Here is a 24,264-nt window from a genome sequence, read left to right as displayed (position 1 = left end):
CACAATTCATAAAAATGCATAAAAGCAGGGGGAAAACAATTCAGAAAGGTATTACCTGAGGTTGTAGTCTATCTATTCCACAAGAGGGAACCTGAGCTCCATGATTCATATACTATTCAAATCAATAATACATAATATTAAACGCTTCTCAATTAATGAACCATAGGATATATAGTCAATGCATGTTCATTCTCTTCTTTGTCTTTCTTTCGTCTTCTCTGCCCAATGAAAAATCTCCTTGGCTTTAGCCTGAAGATAGTGATGTCTTGGTCTACCTTGATGCCTGAGGAAAGCTACTGTTGTAGTATTGTCCGACAGGATTCTGATGTGCTGATCCTTCAGGATTGATCTGCATCTTTTCAATGTCTCCCAGACTGCCTAAAGTTCCCTGAGGTTTGATGATCTGAGAAGATCTGACTTTGGCCAGGCGCCCTGTAGTTGCTGACCCTGTATATGTGCTCTCCATCCGCTGCTGCTTGCGTCTGTGGTGACAGTTAGGAATGGGGATAGATTCCACATAATCCCCTTTTTAAGATTGGTCATAGAAGTCCACTAGGTTAAAGATTCTCTTGTTCTTACGGACAACCTTATCTTCTTGCCCAGACCTTCTATCCGTCTGTTCCAGGCTGTCAGAATCTGATGCTGTAATTGTATCAAGTGGAACTGGCTCCACCGAACACCGTATAGAGGCAGTCATTAGTCCCAGAATCTTCATAATTTCTTTGATAGAGACTTGTGATCTCCTCTTGAAGATTAGAACCCTTTCTCTGAGTTCGTCCCGCTTCCTTTTCTGGTAGGAAGTATGTTTGTTGCTCTGAATCCAAGAGGATTCCTAGAAAAATCTTTTGCCTTTCTGGGACGATATCTGATTTTTTCCAGTTTATAATCCACCCTTGTTTTTTTTCAGACTAGGGCGTTTGATGTTACTGATATTTAACTGATGGGGTGAATCTGCCTCTAACAGGAAATCGTCCAGGTACTGAATGCTTATTCCGTTCTCTCAGACAAGCCATAACTTCTGCCACAATTTTTGTAAAAATGCGTGAGGCTGAGGAAAGACCAATCGGAAGACACAAAAAATGGTAATGCTGGCTTATCTCCCTTCCTTTATTGCAAATCTCAGGTATCTTTGTCTGTAAGAATGAATAGGCATGTGGTAATACGCGTCAGACCTAACGTACACATCACTATGTATTTCCTGATTAGCAGAATCATTGATCTTCTCGATTCCATCTTGAATTTTTTTGCATATTATCCACTTGTTTAGGGATTTCAGATTTATGATCGTGCGATAACCGCCCCCGGGTTTTTTTTTTTTTTTATTGAAAACGGGTTTGAATAGTATTCCGCGCAACCATTCCATCTCTGGTACTGAGATCACTACCCCTGAATTCACTGAATTTTATGTCCTCTAGCAGTCTTTTTGAGACCTGTGGGGACTGAGTAGTTGTGAGGTGGAATCTTCCCTGAGGGATCTGTATAAATTCTATTCTGTATCTCTCTGCTATTGTCTGAAGTAACCACTGATTCTGGGATACTCCTGACCAGGCCTTGCGAAAGTTTTGGAGTCTTCCTCGGTCATCCCACTTTCTTGGCGTTATTGTCTCCTTGCGTTAGGGATTGGAAAAGGTATTTCTCATCTGAGGCTTGTCCAATAAAGGACCGAATACTCGGGAGACCTGAAAAGGGAATAGAAAAAGCTTATTTTTTGAGTTGCTGTTCCCCGACCACATTTTTAGCCATATAACTCGCCTTTCAGTATTAGGTATTTTACACATGTCAGTGTGTCTGGTACGTGTGGTGACAGTTTCCACACGTACTGGAGACACTGACACACGCAGACCCATTCAAATCTATGGGTCTGCGGACATGTCCGTGTATTTCCACGGACTGTGTGCCCGTGTGCTCCACATGTTGACATGCCCGTTTTTTTACACGCTGCACAGTCCGCAAAATGTCTCGTGCTGTACACACAGTGATGACATCTGTGTGTCATCAGTGTGACACGTACTGGCGCCTGGGAATCAGCAGTACAGTTGGTGCTGTTCCCAAGTGCCGGTTGCTGAACGCTGCCCTCATCATTGTCCCTTTCTCGCCCTGTGATATCACTTGTCTGGAGATGTCCCCCGCTGTAATCCTCTGCCCGCTGACTCCGAGGAGCCGGGGAGAATGAGCCGCTCCAGCGAGCGGGGCCCTGCACTTAGTGGAGCTTACTGAGTGGCAGGACACTGCTCCTGAGCTCAGCGCAGCTCCGGTGCCCGCTCACTGGAGCGGCTCATTCTCCCCGGCGTCAGAGGATTACAGCGGGGGACATCTCTAGACAGGTATGAGGATTGTATTATTTTATTCTTATTTTTACATAAGAACACTGCGGGAGCAGACTACTACTCCCAACATTGTCCCTTGCTGGTACTGATCACAGCGTGAGCAAGGGACAATGATAAAGGCAGCGTTCAGCACTCGGCGCTTGGGAACAGCGCTAACTGTAAACCAATTCCCAGGCGCCGGTTTGTGTGCTCCTGATGCAGCACATGGTTGCCACATGTGTGACTGACATAGATATCCCCGGTACTAGTTTTTCCGGTACCGGAAATATCCAGACGTGTGAAACCGGTCTTAGAGTAACATAGTAACATAGTTTTTAAGGTTGAAGGAAGACTAAGTCCATCTAGTTCAACCCATAGCCTAACATGTTGATCCAGAGGAAGTCCAAAAAAACCCATGTGGCAAACACTAAGCTCCACATTGGGGAAAAAAATTCCTTCCTGACTCCACATACGGCAATCAGACTAGTTCCTTGGATAAACTCCCTATCAAGGAATGTAGTACATATAACCTGTAATATTATACTTTTCAAGAAAGACATCCATGCCCTTCTTAACTTTTAGTAGTGAATCACTCATTACAACATCATGCGGCAGAGAGTTCCATAGTCTCACGGCTCTTACAGTAAAGAATCCGCGTCTGTGATTGAGCCTTCTTTCCTCCAGACGTAGTAGATGCCCCCTTGTCCCCGTCTCAGGCCTCAGAGTAAAAATATCAGTAGCAAGGTCTTTGTACTGTCCCCTCATATACTTGTACATAGTAATAAGATCACCCCTAAGCCTTCGTTTTTCCAAACTAAATAACCCCAAGTGTAATAACCTGTCTTGGTATTGCAGACCCCCCAGTCCTCTAATAACCTTAGTCGCTCTTCTCTGCACCTGCTCTCGTTCAGCTATGTCTCTCTTATGCACCGGAGACCAGAACTGTACACAGTATTCTAAGTGTGGTCGCACTAGTGACTTGTATAGAGGTAATGGCAATGAGTTTCTCTGTCTCAATCTTTGGTGCCTTGATTTGTTTTTTACAGAATTTATTTAATTTTCTGTATTTATTTAATACCTCATCACTACCTACTTGCTTTAGTTCTCTAAATGCTTTCTTTTTGTCACTTATTGCGCCCCTTACAGCTCTATTTAGCCATAGTGGTTTCCTCCTATTTCTAGCATCTTTATTTCCATAGGGTATATATTGTGCACAGGTCCTATCCAGGATGCTAATAAATGTCTCCCATTTGCTTTGTGTAGCTTTAGTTCTCAGGATATCGTCCCAGTTTATTGCACTAAGATCATCTCTCAACCGTTGGAAATTTGCCTTTCTGAAGTTTAGTGTCCTTGTAACCGCTCTACTACACATCTTATTAAAGGATACATGAAAACTTATTATTTTGTGATCACTATTACCCAAGTGACCCCCAACTCGTATATTTGATATGCGGTCTGGCCTGCTGGTTAATATTAGGTCTAGCAGTGCCCCCCTTCTTGTTGGGTCCTGAACCAGTTGTGAAAGGCAATTATCTCTCATAGTTGTCAAAAACCTATTACCTTTGCTGGAAATACATGTTTCTGTTCCCCAATGTATTTCAGGGTAGTTAAAGTCCCCCATAATAATGACTTCTCCTTGAGTCGCTGCTTCATCTATTTGCTTTATAAGGATATTCTCCGCTGCTTCCATTATTTTTGGAGACTTATAACAAACCCCTATCAGTAATTTATTATTTTTTCCCCCTCCCCTTATCTCCACCCACAGGGACTCTACATTTTGATTAGATTCACTTATATTCTCAGACAAGATGGGTTTTAAGGATGATTTCACATATAAACACCCCCCCCTTGCTTGTTTGTACGATCATTTCTGAACAGACTGTAAATTAACTGCACAGTCATGGCTCTCGTCCAGCCATGTCTCAGATATCCCCACCATGTCATAATTATTTTCCATCAAAATTAATTCTAATTCCTCCATTTTGTTGGTGAGGCTTCTGACATTAGTGTACATGCATTTTATGTATCTCTCTGTACCTCTATTCCTTCTTACATTATTGACTGTTCTAACCCCACCCCCAATTTCTTTATTTGTGCCCAGGTCACTATCTGCACTATCTTCCCCACCTATAAAATGCATACCGTCCCCCCAATCCCTAGTTTAAACACTCCTCCAACCTTCTAGCCATTTTCTCCCCAGCACAGCTGCACCCTCCCCATTGAGGTGCAGCCCGTCCCTAGTGTAGAACCTGCAGCCAACTGAGAAGTCGGCCCAGTTCTCCAGGAACGCAAATCCCTCCTTCCTCCACCAATTCCTGAGCTACTTATTTATCTCCCTAATCTCCGTTGCCTCTCTGGCATGGCACAGGCAGTATTTCAGAGAATACCACCTTGGAGGTCCTTGCTTTAAGCTTGCAGCCTAATTCCCTGAAATAATCTTTAAGGACCTTCCACCTACCCTAACTTTGTCATTTGTGCCAATGTGCACCATGACCGCTGGGTCCTCACCAGCCCCTCCCAATAATCTGTCAACCCGATCAGCGATGTGCCGGACTCAAGCGCCAGGTAGGCAGCACACTGTTCGACGATCCCTGTCTTTGTGACAGATTGCCCTATCTGTTCCCCTAATAATTGAGTCCCCCACTACCAGCACCTGCCTGGCCGGCCCTGCACTCCTATTTCCCCCCTGAATGGAGCTGACACTCCTCCGGCTTTCGGAGGACATGCCTTGCTGCAGCAGTGCTACCCCTGTACTGACACCGCCCTCATCTGCCAACTTTGCAAACTTATTGGGGTGTGCCAGATCAGGACTAGCCTCCCTGGCACTCTTCCCTCTACCCCCACTTCTAACTGTCACCCAGCTAGCTGCCTCACTGTCCTGCAGCTCCCTACTACCACCTTCCCCCACATCTACCCCAGTGAGCAGCTGCTCAGTGAGCAGCAGACTCCTTTCCATATTGTCAATGGATCTCAGTGTTGCCAGCTGCTCATTTAGATCCAGTACCTGGGCTTCAAAACTCACAACGTGCTCACATCTCGCACAGCGGTATGCGCCCCCGACCGACTGTTCAAGGATTGCATACATTTGGCAAGATGTACACTGGATAGCATTATCAATATGGGAGCTCATTTCCTAATGGGAATTGCACTAGACAGAAATGTTAGGTAAAGAGAAATGTAAAGAATTAATAAAATACAGACTCCTTGTGCTTAGATTTGGTGATGCACTTCTTCCCCTAGTAAGAACAGACAAGAAGAAGGGACACCCTATTACCAAGTGAACTTTCACGAAGAACACTTACCCAAACGACTCAAGGACTGGATACCAGTTTGGAGGAAGGACCTTTCTCAGCCGGGGGATCTTCCTTGGAGGCTGCAGATTCATCCAACCTGGAGGAGCTACTATGACTGGATCTGTTTGCAGATCCTCGCCTTCCTGAGGTCCTGGTGTCTCCAGTAACCCGAAGGTGTCGCTTCTCCAGGGGCTTTCCAAGCAGCCGCTGAGATTTTGATGGCGGCGGCTGCTGTAGTTGCTGCTGCTGCTCACTTTCTGACTCCCATTTCACAATAGGGGCAGAAGTAGCTGGGAAGTAGCTGCTCTCTTACTGTGTTTTTTTTTTTCCCAAACTCACTTCCGGGTAAGCATTTCAACTGAAAAGAGGTGTGACTGCCTTCTGGGCGTGCCACCTGCTGGTAGTTAAGCCCAAATCAGTGCTGCCCCAGCGCCCAGACCCACGTAACCAGTACTTCTGGGTCTGCCACTTGACCACCAGGGGCGCCCCCCGGCATCATCATGCTGCACCCTCGGCTTCTTACAGAGCTCAGAGGTGCACGGTCACACTACAGAGGAACCCGGAAGCCGCAGCACTGGAGCTGCAAACCCCAGGCAGGGGCACCGCTTCAACAGCCTCCTTCTTCAGCCAAGTGATGCTGGAGCTGCCAACCCCAGGCAGGGACACCGCTTCAATGGCCTGCTTCTTCAGCCAAGCGATGCCGGAGCTGCCATCCCCAGGCAGGGGCACCACTCAACAGCCAGCATTTCTTCTACGGTGTCAGCTCCCTGGATCGCACTGTGAGAGACTGAATCCTCTGCCAGCCAGGACAGCTGCGGACTCCACCTTCGACGAGTAAGCCTGTCACAGGTTCCACCATCAAGGACAGGAAACCAAACTGAGGCGGGAGAGAGGTGCCGCCCCTTTTAAGCCTGTAGGTTTCCTATCCTTGGTGGGCAGATCCCCTCTCTCGTGGTGCTGTCATGGTCGACCGATAAAAATCTATGACCCCTACAACAACTAAGGGAAAAAGATGTGCCATATGCAACAGAAAACTACCTGACTCATATGGGAAAAAGTTATGCCAGAAGTGTATTGACAGGGTAGTTCAAGAGGAACATGCCTCTTTCATGAGGGCCATAATAAGAGAAGAGGTCCAGAATTCCGTCACGGAGCTAGTCTCCCCTCAGTCCTCCCAGACAGCACCTAGACCAAAAAGGCCATGATGGGAGACTTGAGTCAAGTTCAGAGGAAGAGAATGTATTATACTATACTGACCCTGAACAGGAGGAAGGGGAAGGGTTTATCCCAGCAATACCAGAAGAGAAAAATAAATATCTTTTTTTTCTTGGGAAAACACCGATACACTCCATTCAGCGGTAAGGGATACAATGAGGATACCCACCAATCCTCCTCAATACACAATGAAATGTGTGGAGGTTTGAGATCACAAATGGACAAAGTATTCTCTGTTACTAAACATATAAAGGCCATGATCCTAGAGGAATGGGAGGACATAGAAAAGAAACTAATACCAAGGCATTTCAAATCACGCCAGCCATTCCAGCCAGAAGAAATCCCTAAGATAGACATCCCTATAGGTAGAGTATCTAAAAATACATCTATCCCATTTGATGATTCTTCATGCTTGAAAGACCCTATGGACCGGAAAGCAGATGGTCTTCTCAAAACAACATGGGAATCCTCAGCAACTATTAAGGCTAAAATAGCAGCCACCTCTGTAGCAAGATCCATGAATATATGGATAGAGAGTTAGAGGGTCATCTTAGGAAGAAAACACCCAGAGAGGAGATCCTGGAATCCATACCATTACTAAAAATGGCAACAGGATTCACGGCTGATGCCGTCTGAGCAGATCTATCAGATTTGCTGCAAGGAATGAGGCACACTGGAAGTGCATTGAGCTGTGGGTTGGATTGCTGTTAAAGGGGAAAAAAAAACTCTTTAAATCTTCTTCCTTAGCGAGTGTGAACGAGCTGAGTGTGACTGGAGCGTAAGTGCAAACGGAAGTAAGTGTGTGACTTGTGATTCAGTGACTTTGGATTCAGGGAGTTTAGAACGGAAGAATTTGGACTGAATTGCTGTCTGTATTTTATTTACTATCGCCATACAGGGTATAGAAAAGTAAATCTATACATACCTGTATGGCCCATAGTAGAGGTCTGATTGCAGAGAAAAGCACTTTAATCAATTTTATTTTGTACAGGCTTGGCGTCCGGGGGATGCCAAGAAATCCCTGACTATGTGCTTAATATTCCCCCAAATCCCCGCCTATCTGCTTAATTACCATATCCCCTCCCCCTTCCCTGCACGTCACAGGGCCATCTGCTTGTGCAATAGAACCCTGCAGCGCAGTGCACAAGCAGATGGGGCCGGGATGAAGCAAAGCGCGCTGTATGTGAGTGGCGCTTTGCGCATGCCCTGGAAGTCAGGGAGCACAGTGCACGTCACAGGGCCCTGTGACGTGCAGGGGAGGGAGGGAATATGATAATTAAGCAGATAGGCGGGGATTTGGGGGAATAATAAGCACATAGGCGGGGATTGCTTGGTGTCCCCGCTGTACAAAATAGAATTGATTAAAGCGCTTTTCTCTGCAATCAAACGTCTACTATGGGCCATACAGGTATGTATAGATTTACTTTTCTTTACCCTGTATGGACATAGTAGAGATCTGATAACTCCAAAGTGGTGACAGATTCCCTTTAAGAAAGCCATAAACTCGGCTACTAGTTTGGTGAAAATGCGTGGGGCCGAGGAGAGACCAAACGGGAGGCATCTGAACTGATAATGCTGGACTTTGTGCCCGTCTTTCAACCCAAATCTTAGACATTTCTGACTGTGGGGGTGAATGGGTACATGATAATATGCCTCTTTGAGGTCCAACGTGCACATCACCATGTTTTCTCTGACCAGAAGAATGGTGGATCTGATGGATTCCATTTTGAATTTTTTGTACGCCACTGACCTGTGTAACGACTTTAGGTATATAATTGTACGGTAGTCGCCTCCCAGTTTTTTTTTTTTTTTATCAAGAACAGGTTTTAGTAGTATCCCGATAACTGATCGGCCACTGGCACCGGTATTACTACACCTGCTAGTAACAGTTTTTTGACATCTGTCAGCAATCTTTGTTGGACTAACAGGGACTGTGCCATGGTTAGATGGAATATTTCCTGGGGAATCTTTACCATCTCTATCTTGTACCCATCTGCAATTAGCTGGAATATCCATGGACAGCTGGATATCCCCGACCATGCCCCTAGAAAGTGTTGGAGTCTCCCTCCTACTCTTATGGCGTCATTGTCTAAGCGAGCTATTTCTCGAACTAGGAAAGGTACTCCTGCTTTTACCTCCTTTCGGGTAGTTCCATCTACCTGATTTTCCCTTCCCAGTGTATTCTGGTCTCTGTTGGGGACGTGGTCTCCGAAAGGATGTTGTTCTCCTGGGGTTTACCTCCGGAAAACCTTTCTATTCGTCCAAGGCCTTTTCTAGAATATCATCTAGAACCGGGCCAAACACTTGGAGGCCAGAAAAAGGGATGGAGCACAACTTGTTTTTGGAGTGGTTATCTCCAGACCAGGTTTTTAGCCATATTGCTAGTCTGGCTGTAGTAGATAAAGAATCATTTCTTGCGGCAAACCTAATTGATTCGGCTGAGGCTTCAGCCATAAATTCTGTTGCCATTTGTAGAGAGGGATGGAGTCTCCGATCTCCTCTCTGGAAGTTTTGTTTCTCAGATGTCTTCCAATTGTTCCAACCAAATGATCATGGATCTTGCTACTGAAGTTGTTGCAATATTTGTTTTGATTACCGCAGCTGCGGTTTCCCAGGTCTTTTTGAGGTTATCTGCCTTTCTGTCCATAGGGTCTTTTAAGCATGACGAGTCTTCAAAAGAAATCAATGTTTTCTTTGCTACCCTAGCTATTGGAATATCAATCTTTGGAATTTCTTCCCACAGCTTAATTTTTTCTGATTCAAAAGGCAAATGGGATCTGAAACTTCTGGAATGACTAATCTCTTCTCTACCTCCTCCCATTCCTCTAAGGTCATTGCTTTAATATGCTTATTGACTGGAAATACTCTGTTCATTCGGGTCCTCAACCCTCCGAACATTTCATATTGTATCAAGGAGGGCTGGAGGTTGTCTTCCACTGACTGATAAAAGTGGTTCAGTGTTCTCCCATGAAAAGAGATATTTTTTCCTTTCTTCTGGGGGAACTGAAATAGATCCTTCTCCTTCATCCTGTTCAGGGTCGGAGTAAACTGACCGATTTTTCTCCTCCTCTGAACTAGATTCCATCTCCCATCGGGGTCTTTTTTGCCTAGGTCCAGGCTGGGAGGCTTGTGTGGGGATTACATCCGCCACTGAACTGTGGACCTCCTCTCTTATTATAGATCTTATGTCAAACATAAAGGAGGAATATTCATCCCTGACTACTCGGGCAATACAGTCAGTGCATAATTGCTTCCAATATGTGTCCGGTAGCTTCAAGTTACAGGTGGCACATATTTTCCCTTTTTTCTTAGGGGTTCATGACGTTGTGGATTTTTTAGAACTCTCCTTGTCCTACAACAACAAGGGATCATATAATAATATGCTACTGAAGACAGATGGTAACAGTGAATTTAGCCAAAAGGGGGGCAACCACTTATTTGTACCGGGGTTTCTGCTGGCGTGTCAGGGCGACCAGTGGTTAATCTTTCCATGGCTGGTGACCAAGACACAGTAATACCTCAGATGCAGCCCCATGGGTTTTAAATAGCCTTTTGTCTCACCTGTCTTCCATCTGATTCATCAAATTCAGGCATTTCTCCTTTAATTTCCGGATTGGCGCCCTTTTTTTTTAATGAATCCCGGAACCGGAAGTGCATTCCAGTGTGGAACGCACGCCGGTTACTAGAGGCATGCGTTCCACTGCCCCTGTAACTGGAAGTGCTGCTTAGTTCTCCCCTGTGCTCACAGGACCGCGCGCAGGGCTGCAGCAGCATGGACCCAGAGCCCCCTTAATGGGGAAAACTGGTCCACCTCGGGAGCTACCGCTCGACTGGCCAGGCTGAGGGACCCCTTGTCTGGCGGGGTATCTGCCTCCAGACCGCGGCAGAAGGAAGGGGAGGAGTGCGAGGACCCCATACCAATCCTCCTGCGTCCGGCATCAGGAGGTCTTGCTCACTAGAGGTGAGCCTTCTGCGTCCTGTCTCCAATAGGGACAGGAAAAACACTGAAGGTATTGGTGGAGGGGGGGGGGAGGCTTTTAAACTCTTCTGTGTTTCCTGTCCCTATCAGAGATATGAAGGACGTCCTCCTGAGGTGCTGTCAGGAGGGACGTCCTGGAAATTACTGTTTTCTGGCTGTTACATGGTAGTATTGGATTTGAAAGACGCTTATTGTCATGTGCCTATACATGATGAATATCAGTAATACCTGAGGGTGACCATAGTCTTGGATGGGGAGATTAAACATTTCCAGTTTGGGGCCCTGCCGTTTGGTTTAGCCATAGCCCCTCGGGTGTTTACTAAGGTTATGGCGGAGGTCATAGTTCATATCCGGGAACGTAATATTTTAATCATCTCTTATCTGGATGATTTCTTAGTGGTAGGGAATTTTGCCTACCAATGTAGTATACACCTAAAAGAAGTAATGATCATCCTAAAAAAAAATCTGGGCTGGGTACTGAATTTAGAAAAATCCAGATTAGTCCCCTCAAAAGTTCAGCAATTTTTGGGGATTTTGCTTGATTCGGAAACTCAAGAATGTTACCTCCCGGAAACTAAAATTCAAAAGATTAGGAGCCAGGTGGAGACAGCCATAGCAAATCCGGTTAAGTCCCTTAGAGGGGCAATGTCTCTGTTGAATAACCTGACATCGTGCTTTCCAGGGATTCTGTGGGCACAATACCACTCCAGGGTTCTACAGTGGGATGTGTTACATAATGAAGCTCCTCTTAAAGGGCATTTAGAATGGAAGATGTCCTTATCACTCTGGTCAGTAAAATCTTTACAGTGGTGGCAGGATGAGACAAACCTATCTCGGGGGTTCCCTGGGTACTTATGGTCACTAGAATAATTACCAGACGTGAGTCCCAGAAGGTGGGGAGCCCATCTGGGGGATATGGTAGCTCAGGTGACCTGGTCAGATAGTGAAAAGGGTTTCTCCTCCAATGCAAAAGAGCTGCTGGCAGTAGACAAGTCGGTGAGTAGTTTCTTAGTTTTCCTTCAGGGCAAGAATATAAAGACCCTCTCGGATAATCGAGTTGCGGTTGCCTATGTAAACCACCAGGGGGGTACACGGTCAAGATCGCTGATGAGAGTGACAGATCATCTCTTCCAGGTTGGAGAAAGTCATCTCCTTGACGGCCTTCCATATAAGGGGAAAAGAAAACACCAGAGCAGATTACCTAAGCCGTTATCCTCTGATGCAAAAAGAGTGGGAACTAAATCAAGAAGTATTTACCCAAATATTCAGAAGATAGGGCTCTCCAGTGGTAGATCTGTTTGCCAAAAAACTAAATCAGAAGACAAGGATTTTCTGTTCCCCAGATCCCAGAGAAAATCCCCTAGCTGTGGACGCTCTTCTGGTGCCCTGGGATTTCAACCTGGTGTATGCCCCCCCCCACCGTTGGCACTACTTCCCATGGCTATAAGGAAAAACGGGGAAGGCGAGGGTTCTTCTGATTGCGCCCTTCTGGCCCTGGAAAGCCTGGTTCTCATGCCTGAGGAGCATGTCCATTTCCGATTCTTGGGTCCTACCCGAGATTCCGGATCTCCTCTTCCAGGGTCCGATATTCCATCCTCAAGCAACTGGCCTCCACTTGACGGCATGGAACTTGAAAGGACGTTGCTAAAGCAAAGGTTTTTCCCTAAATCTTGTAACCACCCTGATGCATAGCAGAAAACCAGTTACAACACAGATTTATGCCAGAAGCTGGGAAAAATTCTTATTCTTCTCAGGGTCTAGAGTTGACAAGGGGGCACTGATAGGGAAAATTCTGGAATTTCTATAGAAGGGTCTTGAGCTAGGGTTGTCCACCAGCACCTTAAAAGTTCAGTTATCTGCCATGGGCACCCTGTATAGCTGCGATCTAGCAGGTAACTACTGGGTTTCTCAATTTATCAAGGCAGGTTTTAGGTCCAGACCCATTGTTAAAAACAGTTTGGTCCCTTGAAATCTAAATTTAGTTCTAACGGCCTTGACTAGCTCGCTGTTTCAGCCAATAGAGTCAGCAACTCTTAAAACAGCTTTACTAATAGCTTTAACCTCGGCCAGGAGGATTAGTGACATTCAGGCCCTGTCTATAGCTTCGCCATTTACACAAATCCTGGATGACAGGCGGGATCTGACCTAAAAATCACTCTCCCTAAAGTAGCCACTCACTTCCACAGGCTTCAGGAAGTCATCCTACCCTCTTGTCCCAACCCAAGTAATCAGAGGGTCTAAAGTCACAAAGTCCACCATAGCTAGATGGATTAGGGAGGCCATTTCTCTAGCATATACATCTAGCGGCGAGGAAGTGCCAGAAGGGTTGAAGGCCCATTCCACCCGGGCAGTGATGACCTCCTGGGCTGAAAGACAGGTGTCTCGATAGAAGTCATATGTAAGGCTGCCATCTGGTCCTCTCCATCTACTTTCTATAGACACTATAGATTAGATAATAATTACTTATCGGTAATTTGATTTTTCCTGAAACCCATGACAGCACCATACGAAAGTATAGGATCCGCCCCTATGACCGGACAGGAAGCCCTGAGCACAAAATAATAAGGCAACACCCACTTCCTCCTTCAATGTGGTTTCCAGGAGTCAAGTAAGAGTCACCCAATTCATCATTATTTTTATTTATACATTCACTCAAGCCCATTCTTCATTGTGAGAAGAGAAGACTAAGAACTAAGTACTAAGACTCAGCTTGTAATAGAAGCAGAAGTTAATCGATTCAGGGAACCTGGTAACCTTAACCAGGCTTTGACTAGGGTTTCTACCTTAATATTGTTGGCATTTTCAATTGAAGGCCCCACTTAAGGCCAAGATCTGGACCGTAAGAAACCTTTCTAGGGTCAACGATCATATAGTTGTTCAAAATTACCCAACTCTATGCTATCAAGAGTAGATAGAGCATCCCAGATTGCCAAAATGGGGATTCCAAAACCAGCAGAAATATTTAGTACTTTATATCCCTTAGGGTGTAATGGTAAGTCCCCCCAAGAAAAGTATTTAAGCCGAACGGACACTTATAGTTCGAGATTTCCATCCTGGGGAGTTTCTGGCAATAACAATCTAGCCAAGGAATCAAGAAAGGGCAAAAACACAGATCTAAGCTATTCCAAAAGAAAAGTCACAATCCACCGTTCATGCAGGGATGATAGGAGAATAGCGTAAATACTACAATTCTCAAAAAAATAAAGGGAACACTTAAACAACACAATGTAACTCCAAGTCAATAACACTTCTGTGAATTCTACCTGTCCAGTTATGAAGCAACACTGATTGTGAATCAATTTCTCCTGCTGCTGTGCAAATGGAACAGACAACTGGTAGAAATGATAGGCAACAAGCAAGATACCCCCTATAAAGGAGTGGTTCTGCAGGTGGTAACCACAGACAATTTCTCTGTTCTCATCCTTTTTGGCTGTTGTTTTGGTCATTTTTTCATTTTGCTATTGTTCTCTCCCCTAGAGGTAGAGTACCATGAGGCACTGTCTACAGTACCACCCACAGAAGTTGCTCAGGTAGTGCAGTTCATCCAGAGTGGCACATCAGTGCGAGCTGAGGCAAGAAGGGTAGCTGTGTCTGTCAGCACAGTGTCCAGAGCATGGAGCAGATACCAGGAGATGTGGAGGGAACCATAGGAGGGCAACAACCAAGCAGCAGGACTGTTACCTCCTCCTTTCCTTTGTGCAAGGAGGAACAGGAGGAGCACTGCCAGAGCCCTGCAAAATGACCTCCAGCAGGCCACAAATGTGCATGTGTCTGCACAAATGGTTTGAAACCAACTCCATGAGGGTGGTATGAGGGCCCAACGTCTACAGATGGGAGTTGTGCTCACAGCCCAACACCGTGCAGGACACTTGGCATTTGCCACAGAACACCAGGATTGGCAAAGTCGCCACTGGCGCGCTGTGCTCATGTGACAGACATGAAAGAGTCTGGAGACGCCGTGGAAAGCGATGATCTGCCTGCAACATCCTTCAGCATGACCGGTTTGGCAGTGGGCCAGTAATGATGTGGGGTGGCATTTCTTTGGAGGGCCGCACAGCCCTTCATGTGCTCGCCAGAGGTAGCCTGACTGCCATTAGGTACCGAGATGAGATCCTCAGACCCCTTGTGAGACCATATGCTGGTGCGGTTGGCCCTGGGTTAATCCTAATGCAGGACAATGCCAGACCTCATGTGGCTGGAGTGTGTCAGCAGTTCCTGCAAGATGAAGGTATTGAAGCTATGGACTGGCCCGCCCGTTCCTCAGACCTGAATCTGATTGAGCACATCTGGGAAATCATGTCTCGCTCCATCCACCAACATCACGTTGCACCACAGACTGTCCAGGAGTTGGCGGATGCTTTAGTCCAGGTCTGGGAGGAGACCCATCCACAACCTCATCAGGAGCATGCCCAGGCGTTGTAGGGAGGTCATACAGGCACGTGGAGGCCACACACAATACTGAGCCTCATTTTGACTTGTTTTAAGGACATTACATCAAAGTTGGATCAGTCTGTAGTGTGTTTTTCCACTTTAATTTTGGGGGTGACTCCAAATCCAGGCCTCCATTGGTTAATAAATTTGATTTCCATTGATGATTTTTGTGTGATTTTGTTGTCAGGACATTCAACTTTGTACAGAACAGAACAAAGTATTCAATGAGAATATTTCACTCATTCAGATCTAGGATGTGTTATTTGAGTGTTCCCTTTATTTTTTGAGCAGTGTATAATAGCATCAATTCTGCAACTTAAATGGATGTTAATATAATCCAACCATGGAGATTGTTAGATGAAAATAGTTCAAATGCAAAACAGATTAGTTTTCAAGCAAAGAAACCAAGTGATAACCATCACTTCTGATACACTTTTTTTCTTTTTCCAGAAGCAACTCATTTAGAAAGAGATATTGGTCAAATCTCAGATGGTCTTAAGCTAAGGTATTAGCATTATGTCCCGTTAAACATATACCTTAAGTACGTATCATCCTGTACTTGAGTAATAATCAGAACGGTCTTACCTCAGTGTGAAGGCATTCGTCTTAACTGGCAAAGATGTTTCTCCTTCGCCACAGGAGTCTCACGGGTACGGGGACATTTTAACTCATCCACTGATTCCTCCTTTTATAGGTTTATTGCAGAGTTGCCGTCTTATCACTGCAAGAGCGCACTGACTGTATATTTAACCAACTCGCCACTTAGTTGAGTCTACCAGTTTTTTACTTTAATCCCAAGAATACATAGTGTAATATGGCTCCATTGACTTAATTTCTAATTAGTCCATCTGCCCCACTTCTAACTGGGAGGATACACTGGTCTTGAAATAATTTTTACCATATCTGGTATAATCATGTCTGTCGAGCAACTCCATTAGGAGGATGGACTGGGATATTTACTGGTTCGTCAGTCCCATACCGGCAAGTCCAACTCGTACCTCCGTTAGGAGGGCAGACCGGTAGTGCTGCCCCACTCATTACAATCAAGTTTATCTTACCATTACGAATCAGGAGCGTAGATTGAGGCAATTTTTAGTTTATCAACCATCGATACCAGCGAGTCCAGCTCGCATTTACCTTAAGAAGGCTGACCGGTAGTGCTGCATTACTTGGCACAATCAAGTTTATCTTACCATTCCATACCAGGAGGGTAGTATGGGGCAATTGGTGGTTTATCAACTTCTCTAGCGGTGAGTCCAACTCAATGCTCCCTTAGATCAGACCGGTATAGTGCCACCCCTCTTGGCACAATCAAGTTTCTTATCACACTAAACCAGGAGGGTAGTTTCGGGCAAATGTTGGTTTTTCAGCTCCCCCTCCCCCCACATCCTCAGTGAATACAACTCCCAGCTCCTCTTACCATTCCCTATCAGGGATATATGGGGTATAGAGAGTTTAATCACTTAATGTCCAAAAGGTCATTCGAAGACTCCAGGTAGGAGTTTTAACTGGACTTAAGGCCCCGTCACACTTAGCGACGCTGCATCGATCCAGACAACGATACGACCTGTCAGGGATCGTTGCTGCGTCGCTATGTGGTCGCTGGTGAGCTGTCAAACAGGCAGGCTCACCAACGATCAGGGAGCTGCGACATCGTGGAAAGAATGTTTCCACGATGTCCTGCTCCTGGTTACGAGCCTGCTGAAGTAGGAGCAGGCTGGTAACTATGGTAAACATCGGGTTACTAGGGGCACACGCGCTCCTAGTAACCCGTTGTTTATCATGGTTACCACTCTGCTACGGTGAGCAGGAGGTTCCCGCTCACTTTAGCAGGCTCGTAACCATGATAAACAATGGGTTACTAGGTGCGCGTGTGCCCCTAGTAACCCGATGTTTACCATAGTTACCAGCCTGATCGCTGCTCCCGCTGGTCACACACAGCGATGTGTGCTGACCAGCGGGAGAGCAACGACCAAAAAAAGGTCCAGGACACTTTGCAGCGATCTCACAGCAGGGGCCTGATCGTTGCAAAGTGTCACACATAGCGACATCGCTGGTGAGGTCGCTATTGCGTCACCAAAACCGTGACACAGCAGCGATCTCGCTATGTGAGACGGGGGCTTTACAGTGGTTTCTTTAAGCTTAGTGCAGCCGTGTCCCTCTTGCACCTTTGACTAGGAGGGGGGAACTGAGCTGTAGATGTTTATCAGCCAGTTCATCTAAAGGGATGGAAGGCCTCTCATATGATGAAAGGTTGAAAAAGTTGAGCTTGTTTAGCTTAGAAAAACGACTCCTCAGAGGGGATCCCATTTACATGTATAAATGTATGTGTGGTCATTACAAAGGAATAGTACATGATTTATTCCCTCCAAAGACCAGACGGCACTCATTACGGGTGGAAGAAAAGCCGTTCCAGAATCTAAATAGGAAAGAGTTCTTTACAGTCAGACTGTGGAATTCCCTACCACAAGAGGTAGTAATTACAGTAGTGCTGAGCGAGTATGTTCTATTAACCCTTTTGCCAAGTATGCTCGGGCCGAGCTCCGAGTATTTACAGCTGCTCGGTGATATGGTTGAATCGCTCCCGTGTGCATGATTTGCGACTGTACAGTTTTACTACATGTAAGGAATTTCTATTTCTTACACATTCCTCACATGTAATAAAACTGTCAAACAGTGGCAAATCATGCACACGGGAGCGATTCAACCATATCACCGCAGGTGTAAATACTCAGACAGAACATACTCGCTCAACACTAGTAGTAATGGAAGATACAAACTGCTTTCAAAAAAGGAAAAAAAAGGGGCTGGATGATTTCCTCGATACACATAACATTGTGGGTTACAGATAAATTAGACATATTACACATATAGTAGTACATTTGATCCAGGGTTCTAGTTCTGATCACCTTTTCTCGAGGGTCAAGAGGGAATTTTTTCCCGCTGATGCAAATTGGTTGAGTGTGTCCTTGGTTTTTCCTTCTTCTGGATCAACAGTTTTTAGGTCTAGGGATTTTAGTAATACCATTATCAAAGTATGAGGAATTGTCTTGACCTGTTACTCAGCAGCTATCCTTTGAATTGTATTCAATAGAATCACCCCAGACCGAGGGCATCGTCCAAAAACCTCCTTACCAATATCAGTAATATTGCTAGTAAAAGGGTAGTGAAGCTTTCAGACCTTGGTAAAACTGATCTACAAGCCCCAAGTTGCTTGGCTAACCGGGCAACCCACAGTGAGGCAAACAGCTGAGGAAAATCCTAGACCTAACGTGGTAGGGTTTTCCGCAACTATGAAGCCGTCGGAAAAAAACCTTCAGACAGGCCAACATGAGACATAAGCCCAGGCCTGACCAGACCCAGGCCTAGCCGTGAGGCTCAATGCGCAAGCCATGAGGCCTAGGCCAAACAAACGTAGGTAGGTACGGAATCATTAAAAGTAGATTCTTCCAGGCTGAGGTTAGAATTTCAGAGCCCAACTGGGCCCCTGCTCACTGCCACTTACTAGAGGTTGCTAAAGAACACGGTATGGTGTTCCATGATTCACAGCTGCTCCAGGCTTCTACATCCTTGAGGACAGGAAACCACATTGAAGGTGGGAATTGACTTTATTTTGTACTCAGGGCTTCCTGTCCAGTAATTGGGGCTGATCCTACTCCCTTGTATAGTGCTGTCATGTGGGAAGAGAAAATGGGTGTTTCAGCTGACCTCACCTTTGAAGTAATTTAGGTGGTCCCTCCCTATATTACTTCACCTCTGTAATTCTTCCATGGTCCACTGATGGTCTTAAATTACTTACCGGTAACAGGATTTTTCAGAGACCATGACAGCACCCTTATATTCCCTCCCTTCACGTTTGTGGGAGCACTTTTTTTTTTGTATAATCTCACACGTGTCGTGTGGTATGGTAATTTTGTAATTGTTGTGTTTCTTAACCTGGCGGCCCTCTCAATGCTCTGTAATCCAAACTGAGGTGGGAGAGGTGCTGCCCCTTTTAAGCCTGTAAGTTTCCTGTCCTTGGTGGGTGGATCCCCTCTCTCGTGGTGCTGTCATGGTCTCCTGAAAAATCCCATTACCAGTAAGTAATTTAAGAATTTTAGGAATATCCTTATCATAAGGGGACAAAAGGTATGTACAGGTGCTTCTCAGTAAATTAAAATATCAAAAAGTTAATTTCTTTCAGTTCTTCAAAACAAAAAGTGAAACTTATATAGTCATTACAAACAGTGAACTATTTCAAGTGTTTTTCTGTTAATGTTGATGATTATGGATTACAGCCAATGAAAACAAGTCATTATCTCAACAAAAAAACACCTGCAAAGGCCTCCTACGTGTTTAAAAAGGTCCCTTAGTCGGTTTCAGTAGGCTCCACAATCACGGGGAAGACTGCTGACTTGACAGATGTCAAGAAGGCAGACATTCACACTTCACAAGGAGGGTAAGCCACAAAAGGTCATTGCTAAAGAAGATGGCTGTTCACAGAGTGCTGTATCCAATCCAAGCATATTAATGGAAAGTTGAGTGGAAGGAAAAAGTGTGGTAGAAAAAGGTGCACAAGCACCTGGGATAGCCGCAGCCTTGAAAGGATTGTTAAGAAAGGGGCATTCAAAAATTTGAGGGAGATTCACAAAGAGTGGACTGCTGCTGGAGTCATTGCTTCAAGAGCCACCACACACAGACGTATCCAAGACATGGGCTACAAGTGTCGCATTCCTTGTGTCAAGCCACTCATGACCAATAGACAAGGCCAGAAGAGTCTTATTGGGCCAAGGAGAAAAAGTCCTGGACTGTTGCTCAGTGGTCCAAGGTGTTGTTTTCAGATGAAAGTAACTTTTGCATTTCATTTGGAAATAAAGGTCCCATAGTCTGGAGGAAGAGTGGAGAGGCCATAATCCAAGCTGCTTGAGGTCTAGTGTGAAGTTTCCACAATCAGTGATGGTTTGAGGAGCCATGTCATCTGCTGATGTAGGTCCACTGTGTTTTATCAAGACCAAAGTCAGCACAGCCATCTACCAGAAAATTTTAGAGCATGTCATGCTTCTCTCTGCCTGTTTACTCACTTGTACCAGAGCGCCCCAGTGGTTTGTCCTTCCATTGTTGGCTCTGTAAATGCACTGGTAACCTCAGCTACCCTCTGGTAGTGCAATAATAGTACTCTCACCTGTCTAGCATCTGAATCGTCAAAGGCGCTGTCCTCTTTAATTCTAGGTTTGGTGTTCTTTTCTTCAAATTCCCACAAGTGCAAGCCACGGTGGATCACACGTCAGGCACAAGAGACTTGCACGTCATCACTCTAACCAGAAGGGCTCCTGCATACCGGTCTCTTTGGTGTGCATATACGTCACGTGCAGGGATGGACGGTGTGAGACCCTCTCAGGGGGGAGCGGCTCAATTCAGGAGCTTCAGCTCTACTGGTCTTGGCTATGGGACCCCTTGTTCAGCAAGGCGTCGGGCCTCAGACTCTAGTGCAGCAGGAAGGGGAGAGATGCCCTCCCCCAGATCCTCCTACGTCAGACAGTCAGGAACTCCTGCTCCACTGACCGGTAAGTTCTTCAGTGTTTACAAGCACTCTTATGCGTCTGTCCCTAATAGGGACAGGAAAAACACTGGCGGTTGGTGGATGAAGGGGCCTTTTAACCTTGTGTTCCTGTCCCCATCAAGGATATGAAGGACGACCTCCTGACTGTGCCATCAGGAGGGACGTCCTGGAAATAGTTCTTTAACCGCTTCCTGACCGCCCACTATAGATAAACGTCCGCGCTGCCTGGGCTCTGTGCAGCACAGACGTTTAAAAACGGTGGGTGGTCTCGCAGCGCTCAGGACCCCCAGGGTCCTGCAAGCGCTGTGGGAGTGGTGCAGAGCGATAGCTCTGACAGGGAACATCATCGGGACCTGATTAGATCAGGTCCCAGTGATGTTAACCCTTTGCAGTCTTCTATATACCGCGATCTATAGTGATCGCGGCATATAGAAGACAGCAGGAGGAGAGGGGGTCGTCCACTTACCTCTCCGACGACCCCTGATTCCTTTCAGGACCTGATGTTGCTATGGCAGCTGGAGGTCACATGACCGCCTCCAGCTCTGCCATATATGGTGTCCTGCCTGGCTCAGCCTGCAGCTAAGCCAGACAGGAGACTGACTGTGTGAAGATCTCATGTAATGTAATATATGTCTATTACATTACATGAGATCAGGGATCAGAAAAATAAAACTTAATGTCCCATACAGGGACTAAGTAAAAATGTAAAAAAAAGTTAAAAAAAATTACAAAATAAATTAAAATAAATAAAATATTAAACCGATAAATCCATATATTTTTGCAAAAATAAAAAAAAGTACACATATTTGGTATTGCCGCGTCCGAAACAACCCGAGCTATAAAACTGTCACACTAATTAACTCCTTCTGTGCACACCGTAATAAAAATAAATAAAAAACGGAGCAAAAAACTGCTTTTTCCTCATATCGCCAAAAAGTGGAAAAAAATGCAATCACAAAGCAAAATGGAAATAAAAATGGTACCACTGAAAACGTCATCTTGTTTTGCAAAAAACAAGCCGCCATACAGCTCCATCAGCCGAAAAATAAAAGTTATACCGCTCAGAATAAAGCAATGCAAAAAAAATATTTTTTCTATAAAATGGTTGTGTAAAAGCGCCAAAACATAAAAAAATATACAGTACGTGTAGTATTGCTGTAAACGTACTGACCCGAAGAATAATGCCGCCTTATCACTTTTACCACACGCAGAACGGCATAAAAAAAAAAAAACCTCAAAAAACAATTCCTGAATTGTTGGTTTTTGTTAATTTTACCTCCCAAAAAACGGAATAGAAAGCGATCAAAAAATGTCAAGTACCCAAAAATGGTACCAATAAAAAGGTCAACTCGTCCCGCAAAAAACAAGCAGTCACATGACTGTCGGCCGAAATATGGAAAAATTATAGCTCTCAAAATATGGCGATGCAAAAACTAGATTTTGCAAAAAAAAAAGCGTCTTAGTGTGTGACAGCTGTCAGTCATAAAAACCCGATATAAGTCTGGTATCTCTGTAATCGCACCGACCCGAAGAATAAAGTAATCTAATCAGTTATATCACACTAGGAACGGCGTAAAAAAAAATAAATAAAACCAATTCTTCACCTGCTACTGATTTGTTTATTATGTCTACCAAAGATCGCAGTAAGGCTCTGCTCACATTTATCCTGCGCTCTGCGCTGAGCACTTACGCCAGAGTTTCCGTGTAAATCTCTGAAATATGTGATTCAGCCGGAACCCATGACAGAAGATTCCCTGTAATGAGGCAGATATAGGCCACTGTGGAAGCCGTCTAGCCTGGGATCCCACGGTGTCATTTGTTTTAGGCGTGCATAAAAGTGCGGTTGGCCAGTTTTGTGCACTTCTGAAAAAAAGGACACCGCTAAACAGAGGCCAGACGGAGTCCAGAGTAACTCTGCTGCCTCATTACAGTGAATGGATCCCGCAGGGGTTTCATCTGAATTACATCACTTGGAAATTTAGATGGAAACCCCGATGTAAGTGCTCAGCCTAGCGCGCCGGATAAATGTTACGTAAAATGTTCCCAATAAAAGCTTCAACTCAGTCCTCAAAAAAAGCTAGTCCCCACTCAGGTCCGTCATCTGTTAAAAATATAAGGGACTTCCAAGTTACTGGTAGCAGAAAGGCTCTGGAAAAGAGAAATGGCCCTTGCCCCCCAAAAGAAATTCAGAAAATGTTGTGCTCCCAAATCCAAATGTCTATTCTACAATAATTTGTGTTCTCCAATTGTCAAATAGCGCTCCGTCCCCCCCAGATCTCGCCGTATGGCTGAGTGGTACGATACAGCCACATATGTGGTATTGCCACTTTTAGAAGAAATTGTGTGACACATTTCGGCACCATTTTTACCCATTGCCCTGTGTGAAAATGTAAAATCTGAGGGTAAAACATTTTTTTGTGGTAAAAATATAATTATGCTTTTTTCACTGCCCAATGGTATAAATTTAAAAATTAAAAAATACTCACTACTTCCCTAGATTAATTCCTTGAGAGGTGTAGTTTACAAAATGGGGTCACTTGTGGGGGTTTCGGCATGTCAGCGACTCTTCAAATGTGACATGGTGTCTGCTGCCTATCCCAGCCAACATAGCGCTCCTTTCTCTTCCGAACCCTGCCGTACACCAAAGCAGTGGTTTTCCCCCACATATGGGGTATCGGCGTGTTCAGGAGAAATTGCACAACAAATTTCATGGTGCAATTTGTCCTGTTACCCTTATGATAATACAAAATTAGGGAATGAAAAACATTTTTTGTGGGAAAAATGTGAAAATTTTATTTTTATGGCTCAATATTATAAACTTCTGTGAAGCAGCTAGGGGTGCAAGGTGCTCACCACACATCTAGATAAGTTCCCTAAGGGGTCTAGTTTCCAAAATGGTGTCACTTGTGGGGGGTTTCCACTGTTTAGGCACATTAGGGGTCCCCCAAATGCAACATGGCGTCTGCTAATTATTCAGACAAATTTTACATTCAAAAAGTCTAATGGCGCTCCTTCCCTTCCGAACCCTGCCGTGCGCCCAAACAGTGGTTTTCCCTCACATATGGGGTATCAGCACGCTCAAGAGAAATTGCACAAAAAATTTTGGGGTCCATTTTCTCCTGTTATCTCTGTGAAAATAAAAAAAAATGGGTCTAAAGTAACATTTTTGTGAAAAAAGTTAAATGTTAATTTTTTTCTTCCACATTCCAAAAATTCCTGTGAAGCACCTGAAGGGTTAATAAAGTTCTTGAATGTGGTTTTGAGCACCTTGAGGGGTGCAGTTTTTAGAATGGTGTCACTTTTGGGTACTTTCTGTCATAAAGGCCCCTCAAAGTGACTTCAAATATGATGTGGTCCCAAAAAAAATGTTTTTGTAAATTTTGTTGGAAAAATGAGAAATCGCTGGTCAACTTTTAACCCTTATAGCTCCCCAACAAAAAAAAATTTGGGTTCCAAAATTGTGCTGATGTAAAGTAGACATGTGGGAAATGTTATTTATTA

This window comes from Phyllobates terribilis, unplaced genomic scaffold, assembly GCF_046119375.1.
Source record: "Phyllobates terribilis strain yellow unplaced genomic scaffold, ASM4611937v1 Scaffold_3__8_contigs__length_932513732, whole genome shotgun sequence".
NCBI lineage: Eukaryota > Metazoa > Chordata > Amphibia > Anura > Dendrobatidae > Phyllobates > Phyllobates terribilis.
The sequence above is the reverse complement of the archived record's forward strand: the minus strand, read 5'-3'. Positions refer to the sequence as shown.